The following is a 19,578-nucleotide window of genomic DNA, read 5'->3' as shown; positions in this document are numbered from 1 at the left end:
ATTGAGGGAATGTCAAAGTTCCTTACACCTCCACCATCTACCATGTTGGTCTCAGCTTCTTTAGTCAAACATGTAACCTCCTCTTCTACTGCTCCCACCTTGACGGACCTGTCTGCTCCATCCACTTCTACCAGAGGTTGGAATCTGATCACTACCAGCATGTTCAATATACTAGCCGTAGAAGCACCTTCACCATTTTCACTGCCTGCACTTTCTGGGGAAAGTTGCATCATGTGTCTCCTTGAATTGCTCCTTGCACTCAGGGCATAACCCTTAACTGGGGTGCTCCGATTTTTATCACACTTTGAAGTGGGAACATGGCGGATACTTGGAAGGGGGAACATGGTGGCCGGCTAGAGGCAGGCCGCAGGACACGCTCCACGGTCTTGGCGAGGACGTACCTGTGTGGGTGATAATGAGTGAGTAGCAAATTTAAGGGAGGGCTTGCGACGGTTCTCCGATGGGGGGGGACATCCGAAAGCACAAAGGTCAAGGCTGCAACCTAAGCTGACAGATTTTGGAGATGCATCCCTGATGCAAAAAAACAGCACACCCAGTGAAATTGCGTGGGCAGTTGACTGGTGAAGTCAGCAGTACTGTCAGCAGCGGTATGGGAGCTTGGATGCGAGCGGCATCAGAAGTACAGCACGGAAGGCACGCTGAAGTGAGAACCTCCTTCCGTGCTGCTGGTGGCAGAGGCAGTACAGTTTAGGGGATGACGCTGGCCTTCAGTCAACCCAGAGGGCTGAGAACTCGGGAGAAGAACATTCAGCACATGGGCAGGCTGGAGCATTCAAGCAGGGCAGATGTAATTTGCACTAAAGAATCCTTCCAAGCAAAAGGAAAAGAAGAACGTGGGGTATAAGAAAAGATAATCAAAAAAACAATGCCCTGAAAGGGGGTGGTAGGATGCTTTAAGAAGTGAAGGAAGTGAGGGCAAAAAGGGGGCAAGGGGCACATATACCTCCAACATAAACTTACAAACTGAGGCTTGGGGAGGTAGGTAGAAGGATCCTAATTGAGAAGGATAACTCAGCTAAGCCAGATAAGCAGGAGAGTGGGAGAGGCAGGTCATATTCTAAAACATTTGAGCCAAGCAGCCACTTGAAGACCCTGAAGAGGATAACAATAACACCATCAGTGAGATCTTTCTTCAAAGCACTCCCTAACAAGAGTGAAATGATATGCATGTGTCTTGTGGATGATGTCACTTTTTGATCACTAGTCAATACCATACTTTATGGTCTTTATACAAAGTGTGATCCACAAGCCAGATTTAAAGGCTTCAAAGGTAAGCACACAAGAACTTGCTTTCTGTGCGGATGTTTGCCAACACAACTGCTAGAACAAATTTGTATCTGTAACTGGAAAATGTTCATGATTTGTATAAGCAGAATTAATATGGACCCAGAGGAATATCAAATCCTAATGTGGTGTTTAAATCACTTGTGACTTTTTGCTGGAAGGCGCATATGGGGGACATCTTTGATATGTGTTTTGTAGTTTTGCAAAATACAGCCAAGTTTTAAACTCCTTATAATCCTATCACCAAATCTCTGTCTCAGAAGAATTTAGCCACCTCAAGGTGTGGAATCTATTGGGCAGTAAGCCACTAGCCACTTGCACATTCCATGAGGATGGTGTTTTCTAGGCAATTATCTCTGCTGTGAGAATACATAATTATTTGCTTGTTAGTGAGCTCTATGTGTATATTTTGAAGTATTTATTGAAATTAATATCTTAACCTAATGCAGATAATGGGTATAGATGTAATATAAAAACAAACAAAATAAAGCAATGAAAGTAATAAAGAAGCAAAGTATTAAAAAGTATTTCAACATTGTGATGCTTTTTCAGTAAAACCTTTCTTTAACTGATGAAACCCATCTTTGGTAACCAACTCCTCACTTGTAACCTGTAGTGAAGCTGTGTTAGTATCAAAATCACTCATTGGAGTTTTTTAGGTGGCCTCAAGTCAACATACATTACCTTAGCTGAATACCAATTCTGTTGTTCTGTTCTTTGAGGAGGTCTCTCTCTGGCTAACTGTCTTAGTTTTGGTATTCCCCGAACTGATAAGGAGCTGGCTTCAAAGAGACAATGAATTTCACTAAGGATGTTTGCAACTCAGCATGGGCGATCTTTCAGTCTCCCAGTAAGCCAAAGATTTCTCTCTGTCTAATACACGTCTATACCAACGGTAAATGCACCTTTCTGATTATTTTGAAAAGAAAATGCCTCATGATGAATTATATACAATGCTAGAATTACCATATTCATTCTGTTGCACCTTTACTATGTGCTATCACACATGTTTTAATGTCAAACTATATGTTATACATGTGCACTCAGACGTGTATATAAGAAACGCAATGGGGCAGAAAATGCAAATATCACATCATCTTCACCCAAAATGGTACAAGTCAAAAATATAATGGAAAAAGGGGGGCCCCTACAATGTACTGAGTTAGCTACTCGTAGGGAATACAAACTGTGTAGAGAAAAAGGGTGTAGCAAACTCTGAAGATATATATAGACCCTTGACCAACATGCAATAATATCCACTGTACAGCAACTGAATAAATGTATGCTGAAACACTGATATATTCAAAATTATTAAATCTTTTTATTGCAATCATTTACTTATTTTTTTCATTTTTGCTTATTCATTTCATATTTTCCTTTAAAAATATTTTCAGACATACATGACAATTAAATTCTATGGATGAGAATTGTTTACAAATAAAGTAGTGCAAAAACAATCAGTGTAGACAAAGCAAATACATGAACACACTATCATCAAAAAACAGAAAAAAAGGGGGGGTGATATACGATATAACCAATCGTTGGAAAATTCGATGAAGGCAATGCGGTTGAATGGAACAATGCGGTTGAATGGAACTACGCGCGTTTCGGCCAAAGGGCCTTCGTCAGGTGACCGTCATTCGTACATAACATATATACACAAATGTGATACGAACCTAAACAGACAAAACAAATATAATTTTTTTTTCATATAAGTAAAATGCACATAAATCCAAATTTATTTCAATAATTTATAATGAACGCTGCACAGTTATTAAAGGGTCTATAACTTTTCACGTATAGGTACATATATATCCGTTATTTATTTTTCAGTGCAACCAATCACGAACATACATAAAAAACCATCTTTTTATTCATTTTAGCCCATTGTGACATTATTCTTACTATTTTATATCTAACTGACATTCCTATTTAACAAGTCTGTCATATATTTTGACTCTTGCCTCAAAAAAATATATTTCCTTACAATCTATCCGTCAACTCTAAGCAAAGTGTATTCCTATTGCAAAAAGGGGTCATTAACCAACAGTTCCAAAAAATAATTAAAAAAGTTTTAAAGAAAAAAAGAAGGCAGTGAAGTACTCTAGTTATAGATAGAGTATAAGTTATGTCAAAACATAACTACCGCTACCAAGTGAGAGAGAGAAGCAGTCATTATTACTTACATGGAGACAATGCTGCTTCGTGAAAGCAACACGGCAAATCTGGTTCCTGTGTGAGCAGGTTTATTTGGGTGGCATCAGATTATGGCATACTGAAAGATAGACGTGTACTCTTATTACGCCACTCGATGTTTACGGTGTAGTGTTTTGACAAATAATGACCTAATGCATAAATTTACCTGATAAGTTCAAGTAAATACCCTTCGGAATAATTGATTTCATATGTGGCACAAGGGTATTAAATCCAGTCTTATTTCGTGATTTCTTGAAGACTTTGATGAAGTTACCTGGCTCTGTTCAGGTGGAAACAAACGGGATGATATTTATATATCTAAAAGCCCTTATCAGTGTTAGTTGCGGTCTATTCACAAAAAACTCTGCAACAATAGGTGACAACTACAGTCTAGTCATTATATGCAAATAATTAAAAAATTGAGACTGAAAGCCTTCCTTGCCGCAGTATTACTGTATCACAGGGCCCCTTACTCTGTCATTTGTTGTCCGTTCAAGAGATTATCTCTAATGTTAACGTACCGATGTGGTTTAATAATTATATATAAACTGTAGATTCTAGAAGGCAACAAGGCTTCCTTTGCTAAGTATTTATGCTCTTCAAGTGCATTGTTGTCAAAGGGCAATACATACACTAAGGCTGTCCCGGTATGGGCAATACGATATTGGTCAAAGCTATAAATAGTCCATACACATTACGGCTCCAAAGATACTACGGTAAATCATTTTCTGGGAAAACTTTACTTAGAAGATTCCTACCTTAAACACACTGTCGAATATTTATCTATAATCGTCACTTCACATAAAAAACGTTTATAAGCGCTGTAGACCGGAAGCACAGGGTACCGGCATCTATTTCCTTTTCTGTTTACTTAGTCTAAAAAGACAGATGAACCAGCATTGTTGCACCATAATTAACGTTAATTTTTAAAGCACTTCAGTAGTTACATTTTTATTAAAGTTACCTTGGCGTGATTATGGAAATAGATACGCCGGAGAAACAATAATGTACGTCAGGCAACCTGCAGCATAAGGATGGAATAGGAAAGAATATATTGATGACTGTGAAACCCTTTTCTAAAACGGTGATGTTATCCGACCACAGTCGTTTTAATCATTTTTTAGAAACATACCTTCGGTCTTTGGATAAAGCGTGTCAACACGGGGGTTCTACTCGTCTGTTCCCTCCTATGGCGGCAATAGAAGCAAGATGTTCGAATTCTAGCTTTTTATAAGTAAGCCCGCTTTTTTTACCCTGCTACTTAAGGCACGCCAGCTGTAACCTATTATCTCGGCGCATCCTGATGACATACATGGGTCTCTAGATGCTTGTCATCATCTCTATGCTCGCAGGGGTATAGTTGATATAAACGATAGACTATCTAAAGGACCTAGTTAATGTTTTCGGTACTGCACGAGCGGAGGAAAAAAGACTTCCGTTCACAGCTTTTAATGTGCATATAGAATAAACAGTAAGTATTTGCGAGGTACTTACGGTTTTTTTTTTAAAGGCGAAAATACACATTTAATTCTTTGTCTATACCTGAATCGATCTAAGATTTATGGGTGTAGTTTAAAATTGCCCAATATTTTAATAACGACTTAAGGTTAAGATCTGGAGCAATTATAGTTATATAGCATGTATTATCAAAAAGGAGCTTCAAGAATGCATGTGGTACTCCTATTCATAACACTAAATAAGTTGTGCAAAGAAAATCAATCTTATAGGCTATCAACCTAATAGTTGATGTTTACTTGGTACTAGACGTGATTATCTTATTTTTATATAATTTTCCTCTCAGTACACTAGCTTATGTATGGCACCATAAGCATAGCCCCAGATGGCCTGACCATTACCACCTTAACAGAGACAAACATGTCTATATTTTTTATAATCATATCCTGATTTTATGATTACAAAATCGCTTGCTGCCAAGGGATTTCGGAATTCAGGCCCGATTTAAAGGTGTCCAGAGTAAATATCCAAAAAACCTCACGTTTTCGACGAATTTTATCCATGTTGATACCCGATTTAGTTACAATTTTTTCCAGGATTATCCATTGAATTTCTTCAGGTTTATGGCCCTTGTCTAGGTAGTGAGAGACTAAGGGAGCATTCATTTTTCGCGTGCGGATTGCTGATTTATGTTCCGTGACTCTAGTACATACGGAACGTGAAGATTCACCGACATACCCCTTATTGCATGGACAAACTAACAGATAGACAATGTTTGTGGTTTTGCAATTTGTCATATGTAACAAGGGGATAGTTATGTTGTTGAAGACAAATTGTGCAGTCTCAATCGCTTGTGGACAGATTTGACAAATTCCACATTTGTAATTTCCAGTCACTGGAGCCCCAGTGACTATGCTTCTTTGACTCTTAACCTTCATAGTTGGCATCCTGGATCTGACAACTATATCCTTGATGTTTTTGTTTTTCTTATAGGCAAAAAGAGGTTTATTTATGATTTCTTTGCCTGTTTTATTAACATTAAGGATATGCCAGTTTGAATATAGGATTTGGCGTATCTGATTATTTAGCATAGAGTGCCGTGTCACGAATACCAAACTGGCATCTCGTTTGTCTTTTGTGCCTGTGAGGAGATGCTGGCGATCATAGTACCTCGCTCTCTTATACGATTCACGTATCAGTCTTAGTTTTGGTATTCCCCGAACTGATAAGGAGCTGGCTTCAAAGAGACAATGAATTTCACTAAGGATGTTTGCAACTCAGCATGGGCGATCTTTCAGTCTCCCAGTAAGCCAAAGATTTCTCTCTGTCTAATACACGTCTATACCAACGGTAAATGCACCTTTCTGATTATTTTGAAAAGAAAATGCCTCATGATGAATTATATACAATGCTAGAATTACCATATTCATTCTGTTGCACCTTTACTATGTGCTATCACACATGTTTTAATGTCAAACTATATGTTATACATGTGCACTCAGACGTGTATATAAGAAACGCAATGGGGCAGAAAATGCAAATATCACATCATCTTCACCCAAAATGGTACAAGTCAAAAATATCACACCCCCAACACAAACACTGACCTCATTCTCAGTGCTAACTGTATGAGGTTTTGTAAGAATTTTAAGAATGCTCATGAAGATCCTAATAATCTACAGATAGACCTCATTTAGCCACATGCATGCTGACAACTCTTATCAATCAAACCAGAATGAAAATGAGAGTACCACTCTTATTCTTCCATAATATAAGAGATTCACGAAGCAGCTAATGGAACGGAGTACATTGATAGAGCAGAAGAAGTGGAACACATCCTCCACATCTAAATGGTCTATTTTAACTGTGAGTAGCATGTTGGTTAGATTGAAGGGGAGGAGAATACCAAGTAGACAGATTCTTATATACCTTTTTGTGTGAAAACCATATTTTTTCTTCCAATTAAATTGTAAAGGGCTCAGCATGCATAGAGTCAAATCTTTCTCTAAAACTGGCAATGTGCTATTGAAACATTTCATAATTTTTGTGAACCCTTTAAGGCTCTGACTATGAAAGCAGCTGATGATTCGCCTCCATGTTGATAAGATTACGAGTAGAATAAGAATGTTTCACTGTCAATTTATAACCTATTTAAACATTTCAATGTGTTAAAACCCTAGTTTGATTATCGATGCAGAATTGTAATTGCTAGCTCAAACTTCAAGTATATCATATCACAACAGTTGGGAAGGATCCACAATTTAGGAAAATGAAAGAAACTTCACCCTTCATCTCTAGGGAGTTCAGGACGTCTTAAGCATATAATCTATTGCATATAAAGGAGTTTCTTCTTTGGATATATATGTCTGTATAAAACCTCCTTCAAAGTGTCACTTCAAATGTAACACCTGAGACCAGTGAACTTTCAACACCATTATTTTTTCTGTCCCTGGTTCACATTACCAAAGGTTCCATGTCATTCCTCCCTGCTGATTCATTCACATGTCCAGAAAATCAGATAGGGCCCGATGCACATAACTAACTTAAGACAAAACCCTAAACTTACTACAGTTTTGGTATTCACAGAAGGCATTTACTCATTTTGGTATTCACAGAAGGCACTTACTCATTTTGGTATCCACAGAAGGCTCTCAGTGATGCGGCGAGAACAAGGTAAGTGGTTTTATTTATTTATTTACTTCTCACTATCCTGTCGTATGTTGAATTCCACTACCCCAACCCGCCGCCGCCTGCTTTACCGCCTCACTCCGCTTACCTGTCCGAGCTGCAACTGGAGAGGAATGTACTCCCTCATACAATCTAGTTAAGGTATCCATCGGTGGTGGCCATGTTGAAATAGGCAAACACCTTTTTATCACCCTTCCTATTTCAAGGACCCATAAAACACTGCAGGGAGCAGGGTGACCCTGCAGATGGCAAGTTTAAACATTTTAGGGCGTTGGATCCACTGACCTGCTTCTATTTGTCGCTCAATGATGGTAAATCTTTGGCCCTTTTCTTTTTTTTAAGAGCATCCAGCATTGGCCTGAATAATAAAGAAAGATGTCAAGCCACTACAATTCAGATACTGCCTCTTTATCCCCTTGAGGAATACACTCATTCAAAATCAACTACCCTCCTGACATCCAAAAATGGATCAAAAAAATGTAAACACAATATTCTAAGGAGCAATCCTGAAACCCTCATATAGAACTCCAACTGAAAAGAAGCAGTTAAGACCAATTTGATTTTCCACACAAGATGCACAGCGAAATGGCAGAATGCATTATGCACACTCAAAGCAGTATTTGTTTGTTTATTAACAGTTTGATATCATGCCTAAAAGGGAAATACAAACAATTCATATGCACACATAATACAAAAAACACAAATCTTATTTGAAAACGTATAATTTTCCAACAAAATATTTTTGTTTTGTTACTAATATACTAATACATTTTACCCACCCACAGACAAGTATCAAAAATCACCAAGTATTAATTTTAACCCTGGCCGTTCAATGTCTAAAAACATTTAAAATCGCTCCTATTTCATGATAAAACAACAAACCGTAAACCCCTACCATGGGAACATTTGTTCCATATTATTTCCGTACATGGTAAACATTATATTTATGCAAAATACAGTCCTTTTGTGTGAAAGCTAGAACAATTGTTTCATTGATGCGAGTATTTATATCTCTTGGACAAGCAACCAAGATAAACATTAGATAAAATGAATCACCAAGTGCAAAGAACTGTTTCTTAATAATAAATGAGATACTAAAATTGAACTGTCCTCTCTATATCATACAACTTTAGATACGACAAACATTAAAAAACAATTATACTAAAAATAATAATTTATGAATGTATAGAAGGTGTTTTTTCCTTTTTGCAAAATTAGACAACAAAGTTCAAAGTGCATGTACTATTAACATTAAGAAAATTGACCTTGACTCACAAAACCAGTTTTTATGTGGGAATATAACTAAAACATACAACCTCCATAAACCCATTCCATATCCTTAAGGCAGCAAGCCTTTTTTCTAAATTAACTAATCGTGAAAAGCAGCCAAAAATGTCCCTATTTCATAACACATGGGTATATTATCACATCATAAGTTATAAATTAATTGCAGGAGACCCTTAATATGCAGGATCTGAGTTGATCTGAAGGTCAGTAGCAACAATACTCTTCTACTAATTGTGAAACTAGAGCAATTTTAAGTAAATTCAAAAAGGTCAGTGGGCCGCTTAAGCAAAATGGACACATAACTTTATCCTTCCAAGTTTGCTGAACCAGCATCCATCGCATAAAACTGACACTTGCCCCAATCTTACCTTTAGAGCCCACCTCCTAATATGGGTGCTTTATTTCCTGCAGGTAACATTGAATATGCCCCCCATACCTTACATCCTTTAACTACAAAGAAGTCAGAGCCACACAGATCATCCCGTATGGTCTCAAACTCATCATATCTCCCACCCCCTCACTATAAGCGAAAGCTACCATATCAATTTACAAAAATGATAACATTCTTATCCAAGCAGCAGACAATGGCCTGCAAGCATTTGACTCCCTTTTTATAAACCTGAAAAAGCAAGTAGTAGCCTCAGCAAAACATCCCTGTTACCAATTGCATACTCGGACTCTGACTCCTATCCATCACCTTGAAAATTTGAACACTTCCCAGAGAACTACACCTGGCTACTGTAGACCTGCAATGCACACATCTTTACAGAAACTCCTACCAGAACCTTTTAGAAACAGCCCTCTCAGTCTTAGGAGAAAATAACCGACAACAGGAAATGGGCCAGTGCCCAAATAAACATCGCCCAAACAAACATCACCCAGACAAAGACCAGATGTTAGATATAAAATTAAAGACAGGTTCACAAAAATTCACACAGAATGATAACATAATTCATCATTGCCCAACACGCAACCCTGCAGTATACCAAATCAATGATAACCTGCAGCTACTCAGGAAAGACAATAAATAGGTAAAGAAGAAAGTCACCACAGTTCTACTAACAATAAAGAATTGGCACACACCCAACACCAACTGGACCGACTACCTATCTAGTAGAAAACTTTTCGACATCCGCAGACTCAGTACTCCCCGAGACAAAAAGCTTCACTGGCGAGAAGAACAAACAATCACCTCTGAGAAGAAGAGATAACAATCTTCTAATATACTATCAAGGCAAAAAAAAACTCCCTTGACACAACATCCAGCACACCTATCATCAAGATATCCAACTACAAAAGCTGGAGACACAACCCTCTACAAGTCAATCACAACAACCTGATCTCAATTGCTATGAACACTGTGTCTACCACAGTAGTTCACAAAACAGTGACAAACCTGAAATGCATGCTGCATAATTGCAGATCAGCTGCAAAACATGCAACCAATATAGCAGATGTGATTAAAGTGCCTGGTCTGGATATTCTCGTTCTAACTGAAACCTGGCTAAATCCGACAGCAGCTCCAACACTGAACCTTCTCACCCCCCTGAATTCTGTCATTTTATTCCTCGACTGCATTTTAAAGCAAGGGGGAGGACTAACCATAATTTAGAGAAACTACCTTACCTTACTTTAAACTCACTCTCGTTGGAAAATACTTCATTGTTTAAACTCATGGGAGTCAAAATCAAGCTAGAAAATAAACTAAAAGCAAAAACACTCCTGTTATACCATCCACTGAGTGACAACACTGTCTTCCGTGAGCAACTCATGGAAATTATCACAGTCAATTCCACCTCACTCCCTAAAACAATATTGTTGGGAGATTTTAACCTACATTGGAACAATGACAAAGACCCCACAATGACAGTAACGTGCTTCGGGAACTCAACATGATTCAAGCATGCAAGGGACCGACCCACAACAAAGGTTCCACGCATTACCTCATTATCGCTAAACCAGGATCTGAAAACATTCTAGACATTGCCCCTACAGAGTGGTCAGACCATCACCTAATTTCCTTCCAAATAACCGCTTATGAAACTAAAATCAAAGGTTAAACGAGAAGAGGAAAAATGTGGGTGAAGGATTACAGCAGTGTAAACAAAACTGACAGATCTGTGCCAAACCTCCTTGGTACATCGGACCGACCAAACATCGGCTCAAGACTGATTACATCTCTACAACTGCAGCATACCCAAGATAGTTCAGACAGTTGCTCAATTACATTTAAAAGGGCAAAAGATAAAACCTTCAGTACCGTGGTTCAACCAAAACATAAACAAGGAAAGAAGACAACTAAGACATCTGGGATGACTATGGAGGAAGGATCCAAACAATACCCATCTTTTGGATGACCATTCCCTCGCCATTTCGAACAGCTGCAAACGCACAGCATCTCATATAAAAGCGCTATCTGGAAGGCCTAAACAACAGCGATCAGATATCAAATAGAGAGAGTGAAGGATAGGTCCAGAAAAACTCTTTAAAATTATAAAACAATAATCAGGAAAATTCGCAGAACTCACAACTGTAAACAACTCGACAGACATCTGCAATACTTTCTCAACTTTCTTTAAAAACAAAATTGCTACTATAAGCAACTCTATTTCTAACCAAACTAATCCCCTACCTGGGGAATCCACCCCAACTGCCCCAAGGAAAAAAGAGGGAAATCCAAAAAACCATACAGTTGATGAAACCTACCACATATTTAAATGATCCAATTCCCTCCCACCTACTGAAAGAGACCCTCCAATCTGTCACTCCCTTATGGATGAAATTTGTGGACACAACTCTCAAACAAGGATCCCTCTCAGAATGTCTGAAGATGGGCCAAGTTTCTCCCCTACTAAAAACTGGGCTCTGACCAAAAAAAGATTTACCTTCCAACCTGTAGCCCTTAGTTGTTCCTGGCTAAGGAGGAAGAAAAATGTGCCCACATTCAGCTTTGTGAACATATCAAGAATTTCGACCTATTAGAAAAACACTAATCAGGTTTCAGACCTGGACACAACACTGAGGTTGCCGTTCTAAACATCCTTCAACGATATACAAACAACACTAGACCAAAACAAATAGTGTCTCCGAATTCTTTTGGATTTATCAGTGGCATTTGACCCAGTCAACAAGAAAAATCTCAGAGAAACACTTCAACTCAGAATGGGAATTGCAGGAGTCATCCTTTACTGGTTCACCTCCTTTCAGAACAGACAACTAAGAGTCAAAATTGAAGACACCCAATCCAATATAGAGGACATTGACTGGGGTGTTCTGCAAGGATCTATAATTTCACCAACAGTCTTTTAACAATCAAAAACCGCACACCACATGCATGTAGACAATACTCAACTCTACATCAAAATCTCCTCTTAAGAGGATATCCAGAGACTGGGTGATACCCTGAGGAAAACAGAGGTCTGGCTAGATCACAACTACCTAATACTAAATACATGAATTCCTTCTTTTCTCCCCACCCATTAGATTCCAAAAACCCCAGCTTTGGTCTCACATACCCCAAGGACCTCAAGAACTTCCGGCTCATCTCCCTCCTTCCGTTCCTGATGAAAGTCATCTAGAAGATCGTCAACAAGCAACTGACCTCCTTCCTCGAAAAGAACAACATCCTGGACCCGTCCCAATCCGGATTCGCAGCAACCACAGCACCGAAACAGCCCTCAACGCCACAACCAATGACATGAGGGCCATGATGGACAACGGAGAAACCGCGGCCCTCATCCTCCTGGATCTCTCGGCCGCCTTCGACACTGTCTGCCACCACACCCTCCGCACACGCCTCCACAAGCAGGGATCCACGACAGAGCACTGGACTGGACCACCTCCTTCCTCACCGGAAGAACCCAGAGTGTCCACCTCCCCATTTCCGCTCTAAAGACACCAAGATCATCTGCAGCGTACCCCAAGGATTATCCCTCAGCCCGACACTCTTCAACATCTACATGGCATGCTCGCCAATATCGCCAGATCGCACAACCTCAACATCGTCTCATACGCTGACAACACCCAGCTGATCCTCTCCCTCACCAAGGCCCCCATCACTGCCAAATCCAACCTCCATGAAGGAATGAAGGCCATCACCGAATGGATGATGATCAGTCGCCTGAAACTGAACTTGGACAAGACGGAGGTGCTCATCATCAGATCCACCCCCTCCGCCTGGGATGACTCATGGTGGCCGGCCGCACTGGGAGCTGCACCGACGCCCACTAACCATGCACGCAATCTACAGATTGATCCCCAAGAGGTACCAGAAGGACAGTCACCCAGGCCCTCGTCAGCAGCAGACTGGACTACGGCAACGCTCTCTATGCAGGAACATCAAAACTCTAGAAATGACTACAACGCATACAGAAAACCTCAGCACGCCTCATCCTTCACATCCCAAGCCACATCAAAGCCCACTTGAAAGACCTACACTGGCTCCCCATCAACAAGAGGATCACCTTCAAGCTCCTCACCCAACCTCACAAAGCTCTCCATAACATCGGACCAGCATACCTCAATGAACGGCTCACCTTCTACACCCCGAAATGCCAGTTCCGCTCTGCTGACCTCGCCCTCGCCACCGTCCCCCGCATCCATTGAGCGACCGTCAGCGGCAGATCATTCTCTCACCTCGCCGCAAAAACCTGGATCACCCTCCCCATCCACCTACGACATACCCAGGACTTGCTGGCCTTCAGGAGACTCCTCAAGACCTGGCTGTTTGAGTAGTAGCTGCACCCCCCCAGCGCCTTGAGAGTTGTGCGCTCTACAAATGTATTGATTGATTGACCATCTGCGACTCAGTAAAATCTCTAGGCATTACACTAGATTCTAATCTTAACATGCAAGATCACATACAAACTGCTGCCAGAAACGCTAACCTACATCTGAACCTTCTAAGAAAACTAAAACGTTTCATACCACCAGGGGACCTCAAAACAGCAGTGCAATCTCTTGTTATTTATAAACTGGACTATGGGAATGCTACACTCATAGGCCTGCCAAAAGCCTGCTTAGCCCCAGTGAAAATGACATTAAATGCAGCAGCAAGACTCCTACAGGCACAGGTCATTGTGATCTTATCGCCCCTTCATTCAGAGCCCTCAACTGGCTCCCCGTTGAAGCTAGGATACAACTGAAGGTCACATGCATAACACTCAAAGCTCTACACAATTCCGGTCCTAAATACTTGGCAAATAGGATCAAACTATCATGAGGCAGAAGGGTCTCCAGAAGCTCAAAATCCCTCAAACCACATCCAGCCAGATTAAAAAAAGTAAAAACAGTCGCTCGTTCTCCAGAACTGCCGCAAGAATATGGAACACACTACCACCACTACTTGATCAATTACCTTGCTCTGGCACTTCAAGAAGGAAGTGAGCGCCTTATTACTAAAAAAAACTGTCACGTAAGAGAACTTAGTAAAAATGTCATTACATTTTCTGTAGATTGTTTCTGATTGTTTGTACCTTGCTCTTAGAACTCTATGGACAACGTATCATAAGCATCAGGTATTCTTAATGTATGGGAATGCCAATCAGCACTCTCTTTGTACAGAGCTCTGAAACCGTGATGTTCATATATGTGCTTTATAAAACACTATAAATAAATAAATGAGTAAGAAATAGGTGGAAAAAGGCAGGTGACACAAGGTACATTAAGCTGGAAATATATGCAAGATGTTCTACATACAACAGGAAGAACACAGTGAAAGGCCAAGTAGAAGTAGGATTTTTGGTAGGCTGAGAGTAACTAAAGACCAGTAGCGGTCGGTGGTGGGAGTGCTGTCGGGCGGTGACGTGGGGCGGGAGAAGGTCAGGGTGGGGGGTAGTTAACTACGAAATACGGCCAAATACTGGTAAGTAAACATATAAATAAATAAAATGAATTTCATTGTGCGCACTACATCGCCAAATTGGATGCAGTGCGCGCAATTAAATTTGTTTTATTCCTTAGTTTACTACCCCCACCCTGCCCCTCCCCTACCCCACTTCACCGCCCGGCAGCACTCCCTCCATCGACCACTACTGCTAAAGACTTCTATATTTGCAATATCTAAGCTCACAATAAAACCTGGTCATAAGAACTAGAAGCCAAACAAAGCCTTCTTAAACGTATCCTTGTCTCACCCTTTATTAATGTCTCACCCTTTATTAATGTTGACCAAATCCACAAAACTTTCTCAAGGTACATTAGGAGATAAAAACAAACACCATATCAAATGTGTATTACAATTAAAGGAAATAAATAAGTCATGGCTCTAATCAAGTTTGTAAACAGGTAACTTTTTTCAGTGTGGAGAAAAAGAAAACTGGATATAAATAGTCTTTGGATGAATGATTATCATGTACCCTATTTGGCTACAAAGTCTTAAGTAATAATCCAGAATATCTCAAATAAAAAAAAGGTTGCTTTTGGATAACCATTCCCTCGCCATTTCCTACACTGTTTAAATGAAAGGGAATCACACGACACAAAAATGTTTTTTTTCTTCTCAAAGTACCCTCCTTAGGGCACCCAAAGGACCAGAGGTCGGTGGACAAATCATTGACCTTGTTGAATACACAGCAATTTACTGCAATACTGAGGCAGACTTTCATAAATAGCTTTTTGACACTTTATTCTATGGGATGAGCATCTGAAATTTCCAATACAAATTCAGTTCCCTGGTTTCTCTTTTACTCTGTGTCCTGAAGAAGTTGGAATTGTGCGTGAAGGCTTGGCAGTTTCTACTTGCAGGGTTCTTCAGACTGGTGCACGAATGCCCAAAAACTAGGAGTATGAAGAGTTAGCAATCCGGTAACCAATTACAAATGGATTATTGACTGCTAAAATTCCCTTTTCATATGTAGAAAATGCTTTTTGTTTGTTTTTCTGTGAACACCCAAATAACCAAATAAAGCCGCAGGCCGTGCAGGTAAGAGCAGTGGGGCAGTGGGGCCCGGTGGGGGAGGATTTCAACAGACTACGACGATGAGGGAAAATATATATTTTTTTAAATTTTCCCTCGTGGTCGATTGTCGAATCCCCCCCAACCTGGCCTCACCGCTCTTACCTGCACAGGCCATGGCTTTTTTCGGACTACAAATAGTGATTCATTATTATCAATTTCTTAATAGCGAATCACTATTTAAATATATGAAGGATTTGCAAATAGTGACTTGTTGCAGAATGGTACTTTTGAATGGGCAATTTATCACCAATCTCAGTAATAGCTCCCGAATGTAACAGCATTCTTCACAAAGGCTGCTCTGTGTGTGATGGTAGTAGGAGGAGGATACAGGTTAGACTGCAGAGGAGGCGAAAGAGAGAGGCAAGGCTTTTCAGTCTCAAGATAGCTCTTTCATCAAACAGAGGATGAAATCTTTAATAAACATAGGCTTACCGGTGTGTTTATTTTAGATCTACCAGCAGAACTAAAACCACAGTTAAAGAGAAATACTCTCAGGAGCAACTCAATAAAAACCCAAGTGCGAGTATTATTTTCACTGCACCTCTCATCCTCGGGGAGTTACTAAGGTGTGATTGTTGCAGCCGGTGAATATTCACAAAGTATTTTACCCAAACATTTTGCCCTGGAAAGTAAATCCTGCTGTTGCTGTGCGCTGTATGACATCTTTTTACACTGCTAGCGCCAGTGCAAATCATTAGTACAATGCCTTCTTGTCTCTTTGTCTAATGGTTTCTGGCATCAATTTTGGGGAGCTTAAAAAGCTGATGCCTTGGTCATGTCTGAATTATAATTTTTGCAGCTCAACTCCTGGTTGTCATTCTGGCCTTTGAATGTCCAATTTTGGACATTCAAATGTCCAAATTTGAATGTCCAATTTTGACCCCTGAATTTAAATTGCAAAACCCTGAAATATAAAGAATTAGCGAGAGAGTGCAACACATTTCAAGCATTGTTGAGAGATTACAGTGGAGTTATGTGAGAAAAATAAAACAAAACATATAAATTAATCAGATTGAGAGAACGTATACATCATATAAGAAAGATAAAGATAGATAGAGTTTTGCAGTCAGGGTGATGCACCAAAGATTTGGTAAAGTACAGCAGCTGCCAAACTTGCGCTCCTCCCTTTTCTATGGAGTGGGTAGAAACCACTGTGTTTCCAGTAACAGAGTCCATGCTGGCTCCACTGTCAGAAACATTTGGCTGATGGCCTGACTACCATTGGTCAGATGGAAAAAGTCACTCAGACCACCTGTCCAATTGACAGTAAACTTCTCAAAATCCAGGGAAATCTTGGAAGACTCAACAGAAAGTAAGAGTAATGACTCCTCACAAAAAATACAGTGTGGGTGCATTGAACATGGTGGCCATACAGCAAGCATACGTGCCTTCGGTGCAACTACTGTGGCATTAGCTCTGCTGAATGCAGAGACCTTCATCTGTCTGACCGAGCTCTCTTACTATTGGGGGCTATATTCAACAAGGGCAGCTGAGTACATCACTCTAAAAGCAGATTTCAGTACCGCTGACTATACTTTAAATAAGTCCCTAAATCCTCTTGTTGGGCTTTAATGGGAATTGTCCAACTCACTAGATCTGGCTATATATAAAGCTAGAAATGGCCAAAGATCTAAATTTTACTTAATGATTGAGAGGGACAAAAATGTGCCCAACAAGATGAGGCTGAGTTTTCAGGGTTTAAGTTGCTTACTTGTCTCTGTAAGACGAATAAATGTTTAACACCTAGGTGAGAAAAAAAGTGAATAAAATACCGATTTGCAAATCAAACCATCATTATATCAATATAACTAAATTATTACAAAACCAGAAAAAGCCACTATGAAGTTATCAATAGGTCAAATAGGACCCACAAAATAAAATGTTAGTTCACTTATAACTTTGTCTAATTTTTAAGAATTTGAACATGCCAAAATGTAAACATGCTTGTGAATTTGATAATGGAACATTTTACACATATTATTGAAGTTGAGGAATACATTATTAGGTTTCCCTGAATGTTGTACTACTCATCAACATTCCCACAAAAAACTTTGTAAATGGAATTGAAATATCTAATGGAAACCAGTGCTAGAAAGAACGGGGATCCAGCCAGATTCCAAACCTGGCAGGTATTATTAAGCCAGGTTGGGGATCCATATGGCCCCAGTAAAGTATATGCTGATTCTGTCTCCGTTTAATTTGCCAACACAATTCAGCATCGCTCGCACATTCCTGATTTCTGTTTGGGACAGCAACATGCAGACTGTAAGAGGGCTTTCTTATTTTAGATTTCAGCTGGGCCCAAAAGAAAGGTCCATCATTCTTCCTTTAATTCGGGTATCATCCTGGCTGGGAGGTATCTGGAGACTTACACCTAGATGCCACTGCAATGGAGGAAACAAAGGCACACATCTTGTTATCACTAGGGGCCTGATTACGAGTTTGGTGGTGCAGGAGCGGACCACCATGCCAGTGGCCCGCTCCCACACATCCAAACCTGTGGTCGGGCTGCCTGCAAGATTCAGAGTTTTCCCATATATGACAGGCTGTTTTCGGCATTCCCAGCATGGCATGGACTGGTAAAGTCCATGCACGTACAGGAACTGTGGTGCATGCATACAGGGAGGGCTCCTTTTTTTGCCCCCCTGCATTCACCCCAGGGTCCAGAGGCATAAGGCAGCCCTGTAGGGCCCTCTTTGTTTCCTCTTTGCCACAGTTTCCATGGAGGAGGAACTGTCATGAAAACTGTGGCTGAGAGGAAACTTGTAATATGCTTGGCAGGACCGTGGTGGTCCTGCCAAGTATATTGCAGCCTCTACACTGCTGTGCTAGTGCCAGGAATTGGTGGATCCCTGGCGGCATATGTGCTGCAATGGCATGCTGACTGCCCTTCTTGTAATGGGGTGGTTGGAGCACCGGTTCGGCGGTGGCTAGACCACTGAGCCATCAATTTAGCTGTCCTTGGACTCCCAGTCTTGTAATTAGGGCCGTAATAAGTCCTCAAAAGAAACTACGATTTTGATGCAAGTTGTTGACTCTGAAATGTCTCAGTCTGTATGAGTATTTACATGACTAACAGTTTAAACAACACTTACTAATTTGTTTATGTAATTCTTTTTTAGTGCTACTCATCCCAATAAAGGGTATCAGGGCATTTTACATGATGCACAATATACTTTGTCAATATAACATTCAAGCATGCAAATCAATGTACAGGTTGTTACATAAGGCAATGAGGAGTTCAAGGTATAGGAGTCACACATCCTCTTTACTGGTAGGGATTATCAGCTAGATTCATCAAAGACCCGTTTTGCGAGTCTATAATAGCGATTCATAAGGAATCGCTATTACAGACTCGCAAAACGGGATTCCCAGCTTCCTTATTTGCGATTAGCTAATTGCTAATCGCAAATAAGGAATAACTCCCCTAAAGGCCCATAGGAATGAATGGGGAGTTATTCCTTATTTGCGATTAGCAATTAGCTAATCGCAAATAAGGATGCGAATTCAAGGGTGCCAAGGGTGTCCAAAGGACACCCTGTAGCACCCCTGAAATGCAAATTTACACAGGTGTTGCGCACACACATGTCCAAAGGACATGTGTGTGTGTAACATGCAATTGAGAAAAATGCACTAAAGTGCTTTTTTCTATTTTTTCACCATTTACCACGAAGTCAGACTTCGTGGTA

The 19,578-nt window shown here is 40.2% G+C and overlaps 1 long non-coding RNA gene across 1 annotated transcript; it reads right to left on the bottom strand.

The window, feature by feature from the left end:
- Positions 1 to 3,493: 3,493 nt before the first annotated feature.
- Positions 3,494 to 4,793, bottom strand: LOC144782736 (uncharacterized). The gene is made up of 5 exons (XR_013601233.1): positions 4,634 to 4,793; positions 4,466 to 4,522; positions 4,260 to 4,377; positions 3,668 to 3,781; positions 3,494 to 3,580 (listed from the first exon to the last, which is right to left on the bottom strand). It is a non-coding gene; the product is annotated as an uncharacterized LOC144782736 (long non-coding RNA).
- Between the last annotated feature and the right edge of the window lie 14,785 nt (positions 4,794 to 19,578).

The sequence above is a fragment of the Lissotriton helveticus genome, chromosome 9 (genome assembly GCF_964261635.1).
Source record: "Lissotriton helveticus chromosome 9, aLisHel1.1, whole genome shotgun sequence".
Classification (NCBI taxonomy): Eukaryota; Metazoa; Chordata; class Amphibia; order Caudata; family Salamandridae; genus Lissotriton; species Lissotriton helveticus.
Note: the sequence above shows the minus strand (reverse complement) of the source record. Positions and strands in the feature narration are given on the sequence as shown.